At 46.1% G+C, this 14,726-nt stretch overlaps 1 protein-coding gene across 2 annotated transcripts in view; it reads right to left on the reverse strand.

Annotated features, from left to right (window-relative positions):
* The window catches only part of LOC111066625 (tyrosine-protein phosphatase 99A), a 114,654-nt gene that overhangs the window by 92,477 nt on the left and 7,451 nt on the right, over positions 1-14,726 (reverse strand). The gene's annotated exons all lie outside the window — the stretch shown is intronic.

Here is a 14,726-nt window from a genome sequence, read left to right on the forward strand (position 1 = left end):
GAACCAAAAGGGTATCTTAAGCTTCGACCTCCCAGCGCGTGTTTCTGCTTTCTTCCCCGTTTTGGTTGTTGTTGTGATTTTGGCTTGTTTATTCACCAGAAGAGTGGAAGCCAAGTCAACTGATTGGCTGGCTGGCTGAGTCCCGCACCGACCCCGCTGTCAGCTTGAATGACATTGGGGCAAATAAATGCCGCATCTCCCTTCGCAGCAGCAGCAGCAGCTAACAACATTAAGCAGGACAATGCCAAGCCGAGTGGCATTGTACCCTGCATTGCGATTCATTTAGAGCCACCCCGGCTGGAGCTGTCTTTCTTTCTGGCTGTCTGAGCGGCAGTGCAGGGGTGCTGAGGGAGTGTTAAAATATTTTGTTGCATTCAGTTTGATTGTTTGCAACATTTGCAACATCAACCGCTGCTACAGCAGCAGCTGCAGCTGCAGCAGCTCGATAATGAAATGACCACAAAAAAGCTCGAGTTTTATTTGCGCTGCCTTTTAGCTGGTGCCCGACTCCATGTCAATACGAGGGAGATGCTCTTAAGTGCCCGAATCGAGATGGACAAGTTGCTGCGGTCTGCTGCTGGGCATGGGGGACTGTGCGCAGCTGTGCAACTTTCGTTTTGGTAATGAATTCCGGCAACTTCTGGCCAAGACAAATGCCGACAGTTCACTCAACCAGATGGCGGCGGAGGGCTTGTCATTAATTTTTTGTTGCTGGGGCTGGGTCTGGGGTAATTTAAGATGGAGCCACGGCTCTGGCTGGGAGCTGCAGCTCCCGACTTTGAGCATCAGTTTTGCTGGGGATATTCGCCATTATGGGCATGGTATGCTTTTGCCTGCTCAGCTCCACTTTTTCCTGCAACTAATTACATTTTTCATCAATCAAATTGCAGCGTCAAAATGCAAATTTAATTTCCCCCTTCCCCTGGCTCTGCGTCGGCTTATGTTTAATATTAATTAATATAAAATGCTCGGGCTAAGCCAAAAATGGTTGCAGCCATTTTCATTACTGGCTGTAACAATGAAAATTGCCGGCTTGTAATTGCAAAAATTGCAGAGCTCGGGCTCCAGAGCTCCGATCCCCGACGCGTCCCCTCTTTGTAATTTTCCCCGCTATTTCTCGTAGACATTTTCACATTCCCTCCCGCCAGGCGCCAGGCGCCACCGCTGCTGCTGTCGTGGCTTATTTTCACCCACTTTTCGCCACGTTTCGGCCACGTTTTGTTTGCAAATGCCACTCGAAATTTTCCATTTAAATGGCAAATACGGCATGGCCCGAAAGCGTCCACCAAGAGTCAGCAAAGCACTGCAACGGAATTCCAAAATAAAAGCCGCACACAGATGCCAGTACGCTGCAGACGCGGAGACGAGAGGGGAATCTTCCGGTTGCAACAGCAGGAGGCGCTGCAGGAGGAGCTGCAGGAGGAACAGGAGCAGTTGGCGGTGGCTTTGATAGCGCCATTGGCGGCACAATGACTTCATAAACAGATTTTCATTTCCCTCTCTCTAACGCTCTCGCTCTCTCTCTATCTGTATATCTATCTATCTGTCTGTCTGTCTGTCTCACTCGTAGTTCCCATTTTTGTGGAGGGCCATAAAAATACAATTTCCTGTGCTTTATGTGGAACAACACACAGACAGACAGACACAGCCTCAGACTCACGACTGCCATAGACATTGCTATATAGCGTCGTTTCCTCACCAACCGACTTTTCTTGTCAGTCTGTGGCCCTGCTGCCTGCTGCTGCCTGCTGCTGCCTGCTGCTCCTTCCCGTGATGGCTCCAACTGCATCTTTTTCTGTTTTCAACTGTGGATTGGTTCGGCTTCCTGGTTTGCCTTGAATTTTATGCTAATAGTTTTTTTGTTTTGCGCTATTCGGTTGGCCTATTGCCACATAAACAAATTTTTGCCTGGCCTGATAATTTCTATGGACGGTGTCTGCACATGCCAAGCGATTCATTCGTAATTGCACTCAAATCAAGATGTTGTGCGTGCTGAAACTCAAGAGATGCCATCGCATTGCAATGCTGATCCATTGACCGCTTCTGGCAGGCAGGCCGCATTCCGACAAAACACAGAGACACGGAGAGACGGAGAAACAGAGAGATTGAGAGAAAGAAGGAGCTGTGGAAAGTGACATAAAAGGAAGGCAGTCTCCACTTAAACGCATAACAAAAGGCAACCGATGACAGGGGCATATACACAGACACAAATGCAAAGCATGTGGCACAAAACGAGAAACGGGAAAATTGTTGTGCCTGTTGTCACTTTGATAAGGGCACTTAGCCAAATCTTCTGTCGAGCCGGAGACGGCAATGGAGCTGGAGCTGGAGCTGGAGAGAGACTCCTCATTGATGTCATCGTTAGGGGAAAAGTCGAACTCAAAGAAAAGTCTGAATAAAAGGCCTGCGTCGAGCACTTCATTAAAATACCCACACAGACCAGAGCAGACCTGGCATACCACACCATACCAGACCAAACCAAACCAAAACCTACCATCCTTCCAATCCATTCCATTCCATTCCCAGCGCGTGTTCCGTTTTCGCATTAATTTGGTCAATTTATGTGCGTGTGCGATAAAAGGACAAATGGACAGGCCACGCGTTGGTCTTTCTCGTGTAAACCGGTCTACGCCTATGCCACCCCAACCCCACCCCACCCCATCCCACTCCACCACCATCACCCACTCTCTATAAGCACTTAAATGGGCCAGTCGTTCATTGCATAGCAAATAGTTTGAGTTGCGAATGTGTTGCATACATTCGTGTGCTCCTCGCGTCGTGTCTAAATCGCCATTACTCATACGCCGCATGTGACGGCGGTGGCAATTAAAGCCAATAAAATGCACAGGTGCCGCATGCACTCACTCTAATTAGACAGAAATATAGAGATAAAGAGAGAGAGAGAGAGAGAGAGAGAGAGATGTTGCGGCAGGCAGGAACAGGGAAAATGCTCACATTTATTTGCTAGAGAAGCATTTCCTCTGTCACTTTATGGGGTGTCTCCTCGTTGGCCACATTTAAAACGTTTTATAACTCGATCCAACTGCAGGAGCAATCAATTATGAACTGTTAATTGGGGTACCTGCCCAGAGGGGGGGAGTGGGGCGTGCGCCTAGAACTGTACTATGTTCAGATCGTTGGATAGTTGCCCCAATTGGGCAGCAAATTGCACGTGCCACGCCCACCACCATGCCAAACACACACACACACACAAACACACACACACCCCAAGACGTTCGTTTGTTCGTTGCCTCGTTTGTGTGTGGTCAAGTTGTCGTTTGTTTGTTTGCCTACATGGAAAACTTTGGGTTTTGTTAAGTTTATGCAAATGTCCTTTCGGCAATTAGCAATAAATGTTTGCACTGGGCACTCTATGAGCTCCCTCTCCCTGCCTCTATGGGTGCCTGTTTGTGTGTTGGAGGAGAGTGTGCATTGTGGCCATTTGTGGCCCATTTGTGATACAAATCATGCGGTCAACGTTTACTGCGGGCCACCAGCTGTTTTGCCTTTGACTTGGCCACCCACAGAGTCCCCCCCTCCCCCACCAAACCCAGTACGCAGTACCCCCAAAAACTGAGAGAAGCCGAGTACATGGCGCTGAATGTGCAAATTAAATTATATTTTGTCTTGCATTTGCCCAACGCACATTTGCATGACTTGAAACTACTTGAGATTGTCACGAATTCAATGCAGATGCATACCCCACTCCACAGAGCCAAGGATGGTGCGCCTGAAGACGTCAGATAACACCACAAAACCTAATCACTGGCGGCTCTCCTTGCCGCGCTGACACCGGTTGTCGAGCCCTCAAATCCGCGACACACATTTCTCAATTAAACATAATTAATGGATTCTGTGTCTCTCATCTGTGTGAGCCATAAGCCTTTAATGCATTAATTGAATGCCAAAAGCCCAGACGAGCACAGCTTTGTGGCCTGCATTTAGATTGATTTTCATGCTAGAGCAGGGATTCTGGGCCAAAGGCCACCTCTCTATGGAGAGTGAGTAAGAGGACGGGACGGGGCCTCTGGTCTGACGTTGACCCAGTTTGTCAAGTTTTCACTTGTCTGGAATGCGCCAAGTGGCCCGGCCACAACAATACTTGGTTGCTCCTCTCTCTCTCTGTCTCTGTCTGCCTGCCTGCTGGCCTGCCTGCTTGGCTCTGTCCCCTTTCGTGTCTGAGTTCCAATCTGAGTCTTGCACTCTCCATTTTGTAGCTGGGAAAAGTTTTTGCAGCCTTTCGGGGCTGTGCCTGTCGACATTCATTTGCATCAGTTGTGTGTGTGTGTGTGTATGTGTGTGTTTCCCTGTGTTTTTGTGTACATACTTGTGAGTGTGAGTGTGGTGTGTGTTTGTGTTCCGCTCGATAAATTGTTTCGCAAGTTTTGAGCAGCTGCAGGAGCTGCAGGAGCAGCAGCAGCTACAACCAAATGTAAATCAGTCCCTAGGCTGGGTTCTGCTTAAATGGTATCCTGCCAAGGCAGGACTATTAATAATGGCCACATCCTCGCCCTGCCGATTGATTGATGGATGATAAGAAACATGAATCAGCTTTCCCACACCCCAAGCCCAAGCCCCAGCCCCAAGCCCAGCCCCGCCACCAATCCCAATCTGACGGCATAATAATACGCGTTTATCTCTGCTTGGTTACCAAATCTCCAGCCATTTGATTTATGCATTTCCATTTGTGCGTGGGACCTTGAGCCCGCTGCCTCCCCCATACTGCCACACACATGACTCCGTTTGTGGCAGCCACATCAGAAAGTCTGATTAGATTTCTCCGGCAATTACGTGAGCACATTGCTTGCTCCTTTGTGTCGGGTTTTTGCCTACTATTCCTGCTGCTTATTCATATTTCGCTTTAATTAGGCAAAATTTCGTTGGCAACGTGGCTGCCTTTTGCCTTTTGTTGAACATGTGAATGGTATCGGATCGGCTTGATTTAGATCTCTACTCGCTAATAGGCACAATCATTGAGCTTGTTAGGGCATTGTGTTCTGTGTAGTTGAATATTTCATAAATAATATCCGATTGCTACTTGCCAACCGGCAGTCAACCGATGCATGACACATTTGCCATTGAACGTACAGCAGCACATGCATATACATATACGATTATTTGTGTATTTGTGCTTTGAGATAATCTCTGGTGCTAGTTGCCTGGAAACGGACCCAATCCTCAAAACAATCCCCAAACCCAAGCCGAACCAAAAATCTGAACCCGATTCCACTCAACTCAACAACAGGACAACAACAAAGTTCACTTGGCTTTGACTTAGCAGAAATTCAATACTAAAATCGGATATAAATTGTTCACAGAGCCAGCAACAAATTTCTCATCCCATCCACACACATGCACACAGGATCACAGGAACACAGATAGATACTTACACTGGGATTCAATTGTATATGCGACATGTGCAGTTGTTTAAGTATGTGTAAGCCTGTTTATTCAAATGTATTGCATTTATTTCCGCAGTTGTTGCTGCTTCGCAATCGCTTTTAAAATATTCATGAGTATCAAATGTTTGATAGAGCGCCAAGCCCCAGCCCCAGTCCCAGTCCCAACCCAATCCGAGCGATACATCAATGAAGGGATTTCGTGTATAGTAGGCCCTAAGCCGACTAACTGTCGAATTGGTTTTCTGTCTGGCTTTCTGCGTGCCTGAGTGCCACACACGTGCCTCCCCCCCCAGCTGCTTTCTCCCTCCCCCTTTCACACTCACTCCATCCGTTTGAAATGTTGAAAAATCGTTGAATCCATTTTAATATTTATACGATAAATTTGTATATGTCTATGGGCAATTAATCAATGCATTCATGAGGCCCTGCAGCAAGGCCAACACACTCGTATTGGCATCACGCATTCACGCATCACACAACCATCGGAGCCGTAACCCAGTTACGTGTCGGAATTTTGATTGATCATACTCGTATTTGGTATTCGTGGGTTTTGTTACTGTCTGCTGTGCCTGTCCCCGTCGCTGGTTTCGCTCCATCTATGTATGTGAGCCCGTGTCCTGTAATTAGCACACGCACACGTTGACCTTCTGACATGCTGCTGCTACTGCTGCGGCTGCGGCTGCTTGTAATTGCGTAATGAAAATTAATAGATTTATGACCACCATCATTCTCTGCAGGCATTAAAGCCAAGTCAATCCTCTGAGTGCGCTTTAAAAAACGTTGAGAGTGCGAGGGAGAGAGATTGGCGCAAGGCTTTCCATTTTTGACAAGCGACGGCAATAAAAGCCAAACAAAGGCAAACAGACGACGCCATTGGGGGAACCCGTCACAGGACCCTTTTTTATTGCCCCGAAAAGTGTATGACAAATGCGTGGCAGTGGCATGGGCATGGCCATGGAGCAGTGACTATAGCAGTGGCATCACATCGCATCACATCGGTCGTAAAAGCTGCGAGACGCCTCCATTGTTAATCTCCACTCACGGCTATGCTTCTGTTTGGCTTTTGTTTTATTGTCGCACTTATTTTTATTTGCACATCAAGTGATGATGCCACACACACACACCAGACAGAGCGAGAGGCAGCCAGGACTCCGTACAGAGTGAGTCTGGCTCTGGCTCTCAGCTTGATTAAATTATAAAAATTGTATTATGATGGAACAGGACAACAGAACGACTGCAAGTACTGCTGTCCAAAAGCGATTTCGAATCGGCTTTGCAGCAGGCAACAGGAAAAACATTGAGTTGGCAGAGATTCAATGGCTTCCCAGTAGTATCGAGGGTTCTTTGCTACGGAACCAGCTCCCTGCAGGGCAGCAGAGTGAAGTTGGCCTGGCATTTGGGTCAGACTGCAGCTGGTGCATCGCTCTGGCTGCAGCCTCACGCATAGTAGTAACTAGAATTTAATTTAAAACTTTTGCTCACACACAAATAAATGTGCCAGCTTCAGGTCCAGGCCCAGGCCCAGACCCAGGCCCATGCTATGTGTAGTCAGTGTTCTTCGTATCAAATTGTTTTGCAACTGGCATAATAACTCCCATAAAATCCAAATGAAAGACTGAAACACAAATTAAAATATCTTTACTGACCAAGCAGATGTCTAAGGGGAAGCCTCTGTTGCCTGCTACAATTGATTAAAATGCCCTGCAATGGTTCACAAATAGAGTGGTGAAAGTGTTGAAGGGGGTTTGGGCATTTGGGGCCAGAGCATCCATCCTTCTGCAGTTGGCTCTTGCGGCTGTGGCTGTGTTGAAAGAGTGCAGTTCGCCTTTGTAGTGCACTGGGCATTGAGAGAGAGAGTTCGGCTGAGTTCTGGCAAAGGTGTTTCTGAAGTTGAGCAAGAATTCATCTGAGCAACCGCATTCCAATCTGCCTGAGTGCTTCCTTTGAGAGTCAGGCGCACGCACTTCCTCCCCCACCACCTTCCGGGGACTGTGTAATTATTTCATCTAATTAATTTAACGTCGGATTGAAAGTTTTCACACACAAATACATCAAAGCAGTCGCACAGCCACGCCCCTAATTTGTGGCTGCTGCTGTTAAGGACCTTGGCCCAGTGCTGAGCGTTAATAAACCTGATGATCAGCTTAATAAACCAAGATTCGCCCTCGCATCGGGTGCTGAGTCAATTCCAGGCGCCGGTCAAGCCAAGCGGAAGCGGAAATTGTCTCCAGGCAGGAAGTGTTGCCCTCTTTTTTTTCTGCAGTATTTTTTCAAGCAGCTTAGCTGCTGTCGGCCAGAAATTGGATTTATCTGCTTCGTTAGTAAATTGGTTGTGATAGGCGCGACATCACGGACTGGTCAGCCAGCCAGCCAGCCGGCAGCCATCCAGCCAGTCCGTTGGCCATTTAGCAGAGCCAACTTCATCCGACTGCAGAAACCAACTTCTGGGCTGCTTGCCAGACAACTGCAGGCGGGTTGGTGGGTGGACAGTGGGTGACATCCAGCCAGGCCTGTCTGCCGCACAGTGGGTGCCCAGTTTCAAGAAAGCGAATTTGCTGGCATCCATCTGTTATGTATGCAGCTCTTAAATTCCTCTATATTTCCCGTCCATACCATAGTCCTCTCACCCCAAGGTCGGTCTACATTTTAAGCAGCTTGGCTTGGCTCAAACCATATCCCCCCCCCCACCACTCCCGGATAAAGGAGCTGAAGCTGTTGCGAAATGATTTTTATGCGAATTTTATTATATTTTTGGCTGCGGATAGAGAGAAAGCTCGAGCTCTTTCCTCGAGGCTGCTTAAAGCTGCGGCTGCGGCTGCGACTGTCGGGGGAAATTGTTTCATTATTGACTTTCCGCCCCGCCGAAATAAATGCTTAAATAATCCCGAGGCGTTTCAATTTCAACAAAGTTGAAGTTTTCCCAACACCGTATACTCTTTGCTGGAGGTACATTCGAATGGCCTTGAGGCAGGACATTCCCTGTCCAGTGCTCACAGCGCTGAAGGGTAGGCTAAACGCCCGGCAAGCCTCAGCATTCAGCTGGCTTATTTTTTTTTGATTACATTTTCCATTTGGTGTTTATAATTTGCGTAGCAAATTGAGCGACAGAAATGGTGACATTCATGCGCGCTACGCAACTAATTTGCGAGTCCAGCTGGGTCTATGGATGGGTCTGGGTCTGGGCATGGGGATGGGCTCATTTGGCCCACGACCACGACTAGGATGATGATGATGATGAACTGCCCGCAGGCGTCTGATTTATGGGTCTCGGCTCCCAACAGCACAGCACAGCCCGGCCCAGCGTAGATGGATAGATGTAGAGAGCAGAAACCAAAGCAAAAACAGGCCATGTGGAGGGTCTGCGCCTGCCATTCAAATGCATGGATTAATGAGCCACAGCGGCGACCACATTGGGATTTTTGAAGCCTGATGCCGGAGCGAGGGCCAGCATCGGCTGGGCCGGGCCGGGCCTGGCCAGGGCTCTGTGGATTATGTTGACTTTCTGCAGACAATGCTGCAGGAGCCGAAGCAAAAGGACAAGCTCTGACAGAGCAGGATGTGCCTCTCCTACCTGCCTCCCTCCCCACTTTCGGTGGCACTGTCTGTGTGAGCTCTGGCCCCTCGACTGGTGGCAAAAATTAAATTATGACAGCAAATGAACAGCCTCGGGTGGGTAAGCAGCGGCAGCTTCAGTCCGGTCCGGTGCTGCCCAGACCGGACAGGGCCGGCCCGGAACTGGCGAGCCGTTGGCGCACAGGCTAATAATGAAATACATGAATTTTTTAGACAATAATCGCTGCAGCTTAGCCAGGATTATAATAGGCGCATGTTGGCACAGGGAATACCTGAGCAGGTGAGGCGACGGTGAGGTGGAGAAGGAGAAGGATGGGTAAGTCCATTCTCCATTGCGGTTGCTTTTCCTTTTGCGGTTGCACTTAAAGTTTCATTTGTGGCGGCTTAAAGGTTCATTCTAAATTCTCTGAATGAAGTTAAAAGTAAAGTATTTGCTGGATTGAACATTTTCAATTATCCATCCCCTGGGAGTGCATTTTTAATTATCAATATTTGCCCTGGTAATTGTCTAATCAATTATTGTTGTTTATCCACATCGATGCAAAATCAGTTGGAAAAGATTCATAAATAAACATTGAATGCAATTAAATTGTTAAATGACTCACATTTAGCGAATGATTCATATTTGTCGAGCATCGAGAGCGTTGGGAGCATTGTAAAAGATTTACGACGTGCATAAATTGTTTGATTTCCCAATGGATTAATTGACTATTTTCGTCTGGCCGAGCAGCAAGCAGCAGCCATCGCTTTGTGCTCCCAGGACAATTGTAATGAAAATTGAATTTCCGTTTATCCCATTGCCTTAAAAGGAGCCTAAGTCTATGCTGAGTTTTCTCAAGCTGAGCTGACATTTGGATTATGGACTATGTGAGTTTTTATTGTTCATTATATTTCGGTTGGAGATAGACATCGGAAAAACATCTCCTTTACTTTCCACCCAGCTGAAAATATTGTGTTGTTGACTGCTCTAAAGCTCCTAAAATTTAATTAAACTTGTAACAAAATTATTTCGATATGCAAAGCAAGCCACGACTATGGAGCTGGCGATGAGGACGACAGCAGCAGCAGCGGAAGCAGCATCATCCAGAACAAAAGCAGAAGCTAAAGCTAAAGCCAACACAGCATAGTTGGTAGCCAGCGTAGTAGAAAATTTGTGTAAAAAGCGTAAAATATTATTTGCAAATTTTTGCCTGGGAAAACTGTGAAAACTGTGTGAAACACAACTCAAACAAAAAACAAGAAAGTGGCCCGCCTCGTCCTCGTCCTCGCCCTCATCCGCCGCATCACTATGACAACAATTTGGTTTATTTTTTACAAAGGAGATTTTCATTTGGACATTTCTGGAATAGTTTCCGTTGGTTTTTATGGCATTATTATTTGCCAATATTTTTCACATTCACGTACACAATTTTCGGTTTCTGTGATTTTGGCTTTCAGGCTGCTGCCCTGCCTCAACTGTACTCAATTTATTTTTTTTTGTGTTAGTTGCAGTTGATATATAAAAAAAAAAATATATATATATGTATATGCATACGTATATGCATAACGAGAACTGACTTTGGCATTTTGATTTTTAATTGAATATTTTGCCATGCCATCCGACCGTAGGGAAAAGTCAACTACGAAGGCAAACAAGCAGAATTTGAAAACATTCGGCGAATAGTACGTAATAGGAGAGGCATATCCAATATCGGATTTATGATTTCTGATTTCTAGCACTCTTGACGCTTGATTGGGTACAGTTTTGAGCATTTTGGAACTGACACTGGCACTGGCACTGAATACGATTCCAAATAATCAAATTTTATTCCCTGGGCCTCGAACTGCACCTCGAACTTGCTAATTGATATGCATGTATCGTATTTTCCAGAGTTTCCGTTTCAGCTGCAATTGCAGCTGCTGGTCCACCCCATTAGGTATAGGACTCCGGCTGCTACAGCTACTGCTACTGCTGCTGCTACTGTTGTTGTTGCTGTTGTTGGCCTGCCGACATTTTTCCATTAATTGAAAATGCCAATAGCACAGCCAGCAGAACAATGAACCATCAAATTGCCAGCCAGCCATATTGTGTGCCCCCGGCAGTTTGCTCCTCCATCTACATTCCGCTGTTCATCCGCCGCCGCCCGTTCTGGCACTCTGCCGCATGCATTGTATTATTTGTGGGCGCCCTGTCTAAATTTGCCATCCGCATAAATTATGAAAATACCACGTTTGCTGGCCTATTTCAATGACATTGCCATTGCCATTTCAGTTGCAGTTGCATTGTATGCCAGTGTTGGGAAAACTATTTTCTATTTCCCGTGCTGGGTTCAGTATTTTTGTTTGTTTTTTTTCGGGCTACTTTATACTGTTGGTGCATCATCAAATATTCCGCACTATTTACCACTGAACGAATACTCGTGTGGATGGCTCTGGCAAACCAAACAAATGTCAAAGCAGTTCCTATTTGCCCTTTTAGTTGGTAAATGCGGTCGAACTTGCCATTTTTGTTTGATATTGCAGAGAGTAAACTGAAAGATATTTGAAAGAATTTTCAAATTCAAACTATTAAATAGTGGTAGTAATTTAATTCCGGTGCAAATATGAGAAATCCTCAGCAGATATTTTTTCACAGAACAGTTTGAGCTTAAGCTAAAGCTCTCTCTTCGTGCTGCATAAGATTGCTTCAAAGATTGTTAGAGGAGCGCTGCGAAACTAGCTGTTAACCCTGCAATTCAATGTAAATCTTAAGCAATTTTTTGCTTTTGCCTTAAAGGTTTACTCGGGTGAAAGGAAGGCAAAAACTAATTTGGAAAATTGTTTTTAGCTGCTGTTGCTCAGCCGCTCAGAAACGCTCAGCCTTTGCCGTTGCCTTTGCTGTAGCAGCCCGGGGCAAGTGAAAATTTGCAATCTAATAAAGAAATTACTTGAGACAGGATAGCCACCAAGGACGTCGCCTACACTAAATAAAATCTCAGACATTTTTTTCCCTTCGTGCCTGTCGCTGTTGTCGTGGTTGTTGGTGCGATGTCGCCAATGCTTTGGTTTTGGTTCGCCATTGTTGTAATGAGCTGAATATAAAGTGCGTGTGGCGGCACGAACTGGGCTTGAATCGAGGGAGTCCTAAATCGCTGTTTGCTCTTAGACATAACATGAATAATTTAAAAACAAAAGCGAAACGATTTGCGACGTGCGACACCCGAACGACTTCTAATACACTTTGGCAAGTGCGGTTGGGTGTGGTGCGGTGTGGTGCGGTGTGGTGCGGTGTGGTGCGGTGTCCTCTCATAAGCTGTGTCAACTGTGGTTGGGGTGTGGCAGTGGCTGTAATTGCAGATGTGGATGTGTGAAACCGGAAAAGGGACATTTAAGTCAAGCTAATAGCTGGAAACAATGGAGGGGGCGACACGCCATGCTGCCATTCAAGCATTCACTTTACCAATTTTCGCTTAATGCTGGACTATTTCGAGATACTAAGAGACAGCTGACTGTGGGGTGACTCCCTACAGTGGGCATGGGGAGCACACGTGCCACTTGCTGCAGGTTCAATAAATATGCTTTGATGGCAAAAATTGCCTATTCAATGTGGTAGTTTCTCCTGCTATTCTGGCATATATATATATATTCTGGCTGACTTATTCATGGGGGCCGCTACACCGTGCCATTACCATTGCTTTTATTGGATCTCCATTAAGCAGGAGCTCCATTGTGGCAGCCATACTTCTGTGGAGGATAAAGCTCTCGACTTGGAAAACAACTTTCAGCTGGGAGTTCTTTTGTCTTGGCTTTATGCATCTCGCACAATCTGCGTGCCGTGCCGTGCCGCACAGTGTGGCATCATTTAAGCCAACAATTAGCTGCGACTAGCTGCAGTTACACGCCCACTTAAGCGCGGGCTGTGAAAACGTTAGAAGGCGAAAGTAGACCAAGTACCGCTCAGTTTTGTCAATGCTTTGTTGCTGGTCTTGTTGTGTTGCTGGTTTTGTTTGTGTGCGTCGCATTGTGGGAGAACTTTAATTACGAAAACATTTTCAAAAGTTTTTCATAAATTTCTCGCACTTAACCGCAACTACATAACGCAAACAAAAGTTTCAAGTAAAAGTCTCTCTGTGTGCGTGTGTGTGTGTGTGTGTGTGTGCTACTTATACTACTTATTTTTGTGAGGACTGTTGGTGTTGCTTTTGTTGCACTTGCAGCAGCAGCATCAAACTTTCGCTGCGATAGCAACAGCAGCATCGCCCATCAATAAAACGAAAATTGCTGCCAAATGGCGCTCAGTTGTCGCAAGAACTGAAAGGCGTTCGACTCACTGTGAGGGGGCGTGGCTGGGCGGCTGCTGCTGCTGTTGCAGTGAAAACAATCGAAATTATAGCAAACAAGCGCGTAAACTTTTCGCTTTCATGGTCGAGTGTATATTTTTTTTGTTGTTGTTACTGTGTGCCACGGGTGCGTGTTGGTTTGGGTGTGTGTGTGTGTGTGTGTGTGTGTGTGTGTGCGGCTTGTAGTTTTATTTCTGTTGCTGTTGTTGTTGATGCTGCGGCGGCTGTGTGCTGCTGATGCACGGGCTGCAGACACACATTAAAATGGCCGACAAAAAGCACCGCCAACTGCCAACCTAATGCCAATGCAGAGACACAGACATACACACACACACTTGCACCCAAAAAGCTATCGGTAATCGCCATTGTTTGCATGTGTGCTGGTTTGTTCACAGCTTTTTATGTTCACTGCTCTCTCACGCTCTCTCTCTCCCCTCGCGATTTTCATACTCTTGCGGAAGATACTTTAATTTTAATCAGATTTTTGTAATTAAAAAAAAATGAAAGGTTTTTTCTTAGTGTTTCTTGGTAGTCAAGACCACAGTATATTTATTGCAAGGCTCTTCTACTTTTAAGTAAATAAATAAAACACCTAAAATGGTAATTTATAATGCTAAAATAATGGCACTAATCTGCTAGGGTATCTAAAGAGTCGGCACCCAAAGTGAGCTGTGATTTCTGGTTATTGTTTGCCGCCCGCTTTTTTATTGCGGCTCTTGATGACGAGCGAACTGCGAACTCATTTGCGTGCACATTTTCGTGGCATACTTTTTGGGGCCTCGCTGGAAATGGAAATTCCGGAATGGTGCACCATGGCCATGGTGGGAGAATGGGATGGTCATGAAAAAATATGTGTCAACAAAAGTTTCGTTTTGCAAATGTTTCTGTTCTCACTGTTCTAGTGCCCCGATGCTCATGCTGCTCTCTGGCCGAATCTAATGGCTCTGCGGGGACCGTGACCCGACACCGACAAACCGGACTGCAATTAGAGAGTCGACTCGACTCGAGTGGAGTGGAGGCTGTTTCGGAGCAACCCTTTTACGGTATGGTTTGCTCTCTCTCACTTGAAATTTTGTGGAATCGTGTGGAACTAGTTATGCTGCCATAATTAAATGTAAATTATCGCCATGTGTACAAAACTGTTTTCATGTTTACTTATTTATTTGTCAGTTAATTAGTTCGGGCTCAGCTCTGTCTCTGTCTCTCATTCTCAGTGTGTGTGTATTATTCTCAGGGCCTGTATCCCCCCTTACTGCTCCTTCCTGAAATCCAGTTTGGTGTCTGTTGTTCCGGGACTTTTCCTGTTCAGTGTGCAGTAAAAACCACGTACAAGAAATGTAATTATTTTCATTACATCAACAAACACACCCGATATAAATGTACACCCAAGTAACAACAATGCCAAAAGAAGAAAACAAAAAAAAAAACAAAAAAAAGAACACCAAAACGTAAA

The sequence above is a fragment of the Drosophila obscura genome, unplaced genomic scaffold (assembly GCF_018151105.1).
Source record: "Drosophila obscura isolate BZ-5 IFL unplaced genomic scaffold, ASM1815110v1 contig_150, whole genome shotgun sequence".
In the NCBI taxonomy this organism is placed as follows: domain Eukaryota; kingdom Metazoa; phylum Arthropoda; class Insecta; order Diptera; family Drosophilidae; genus Drosophila; species Drosophila obscura.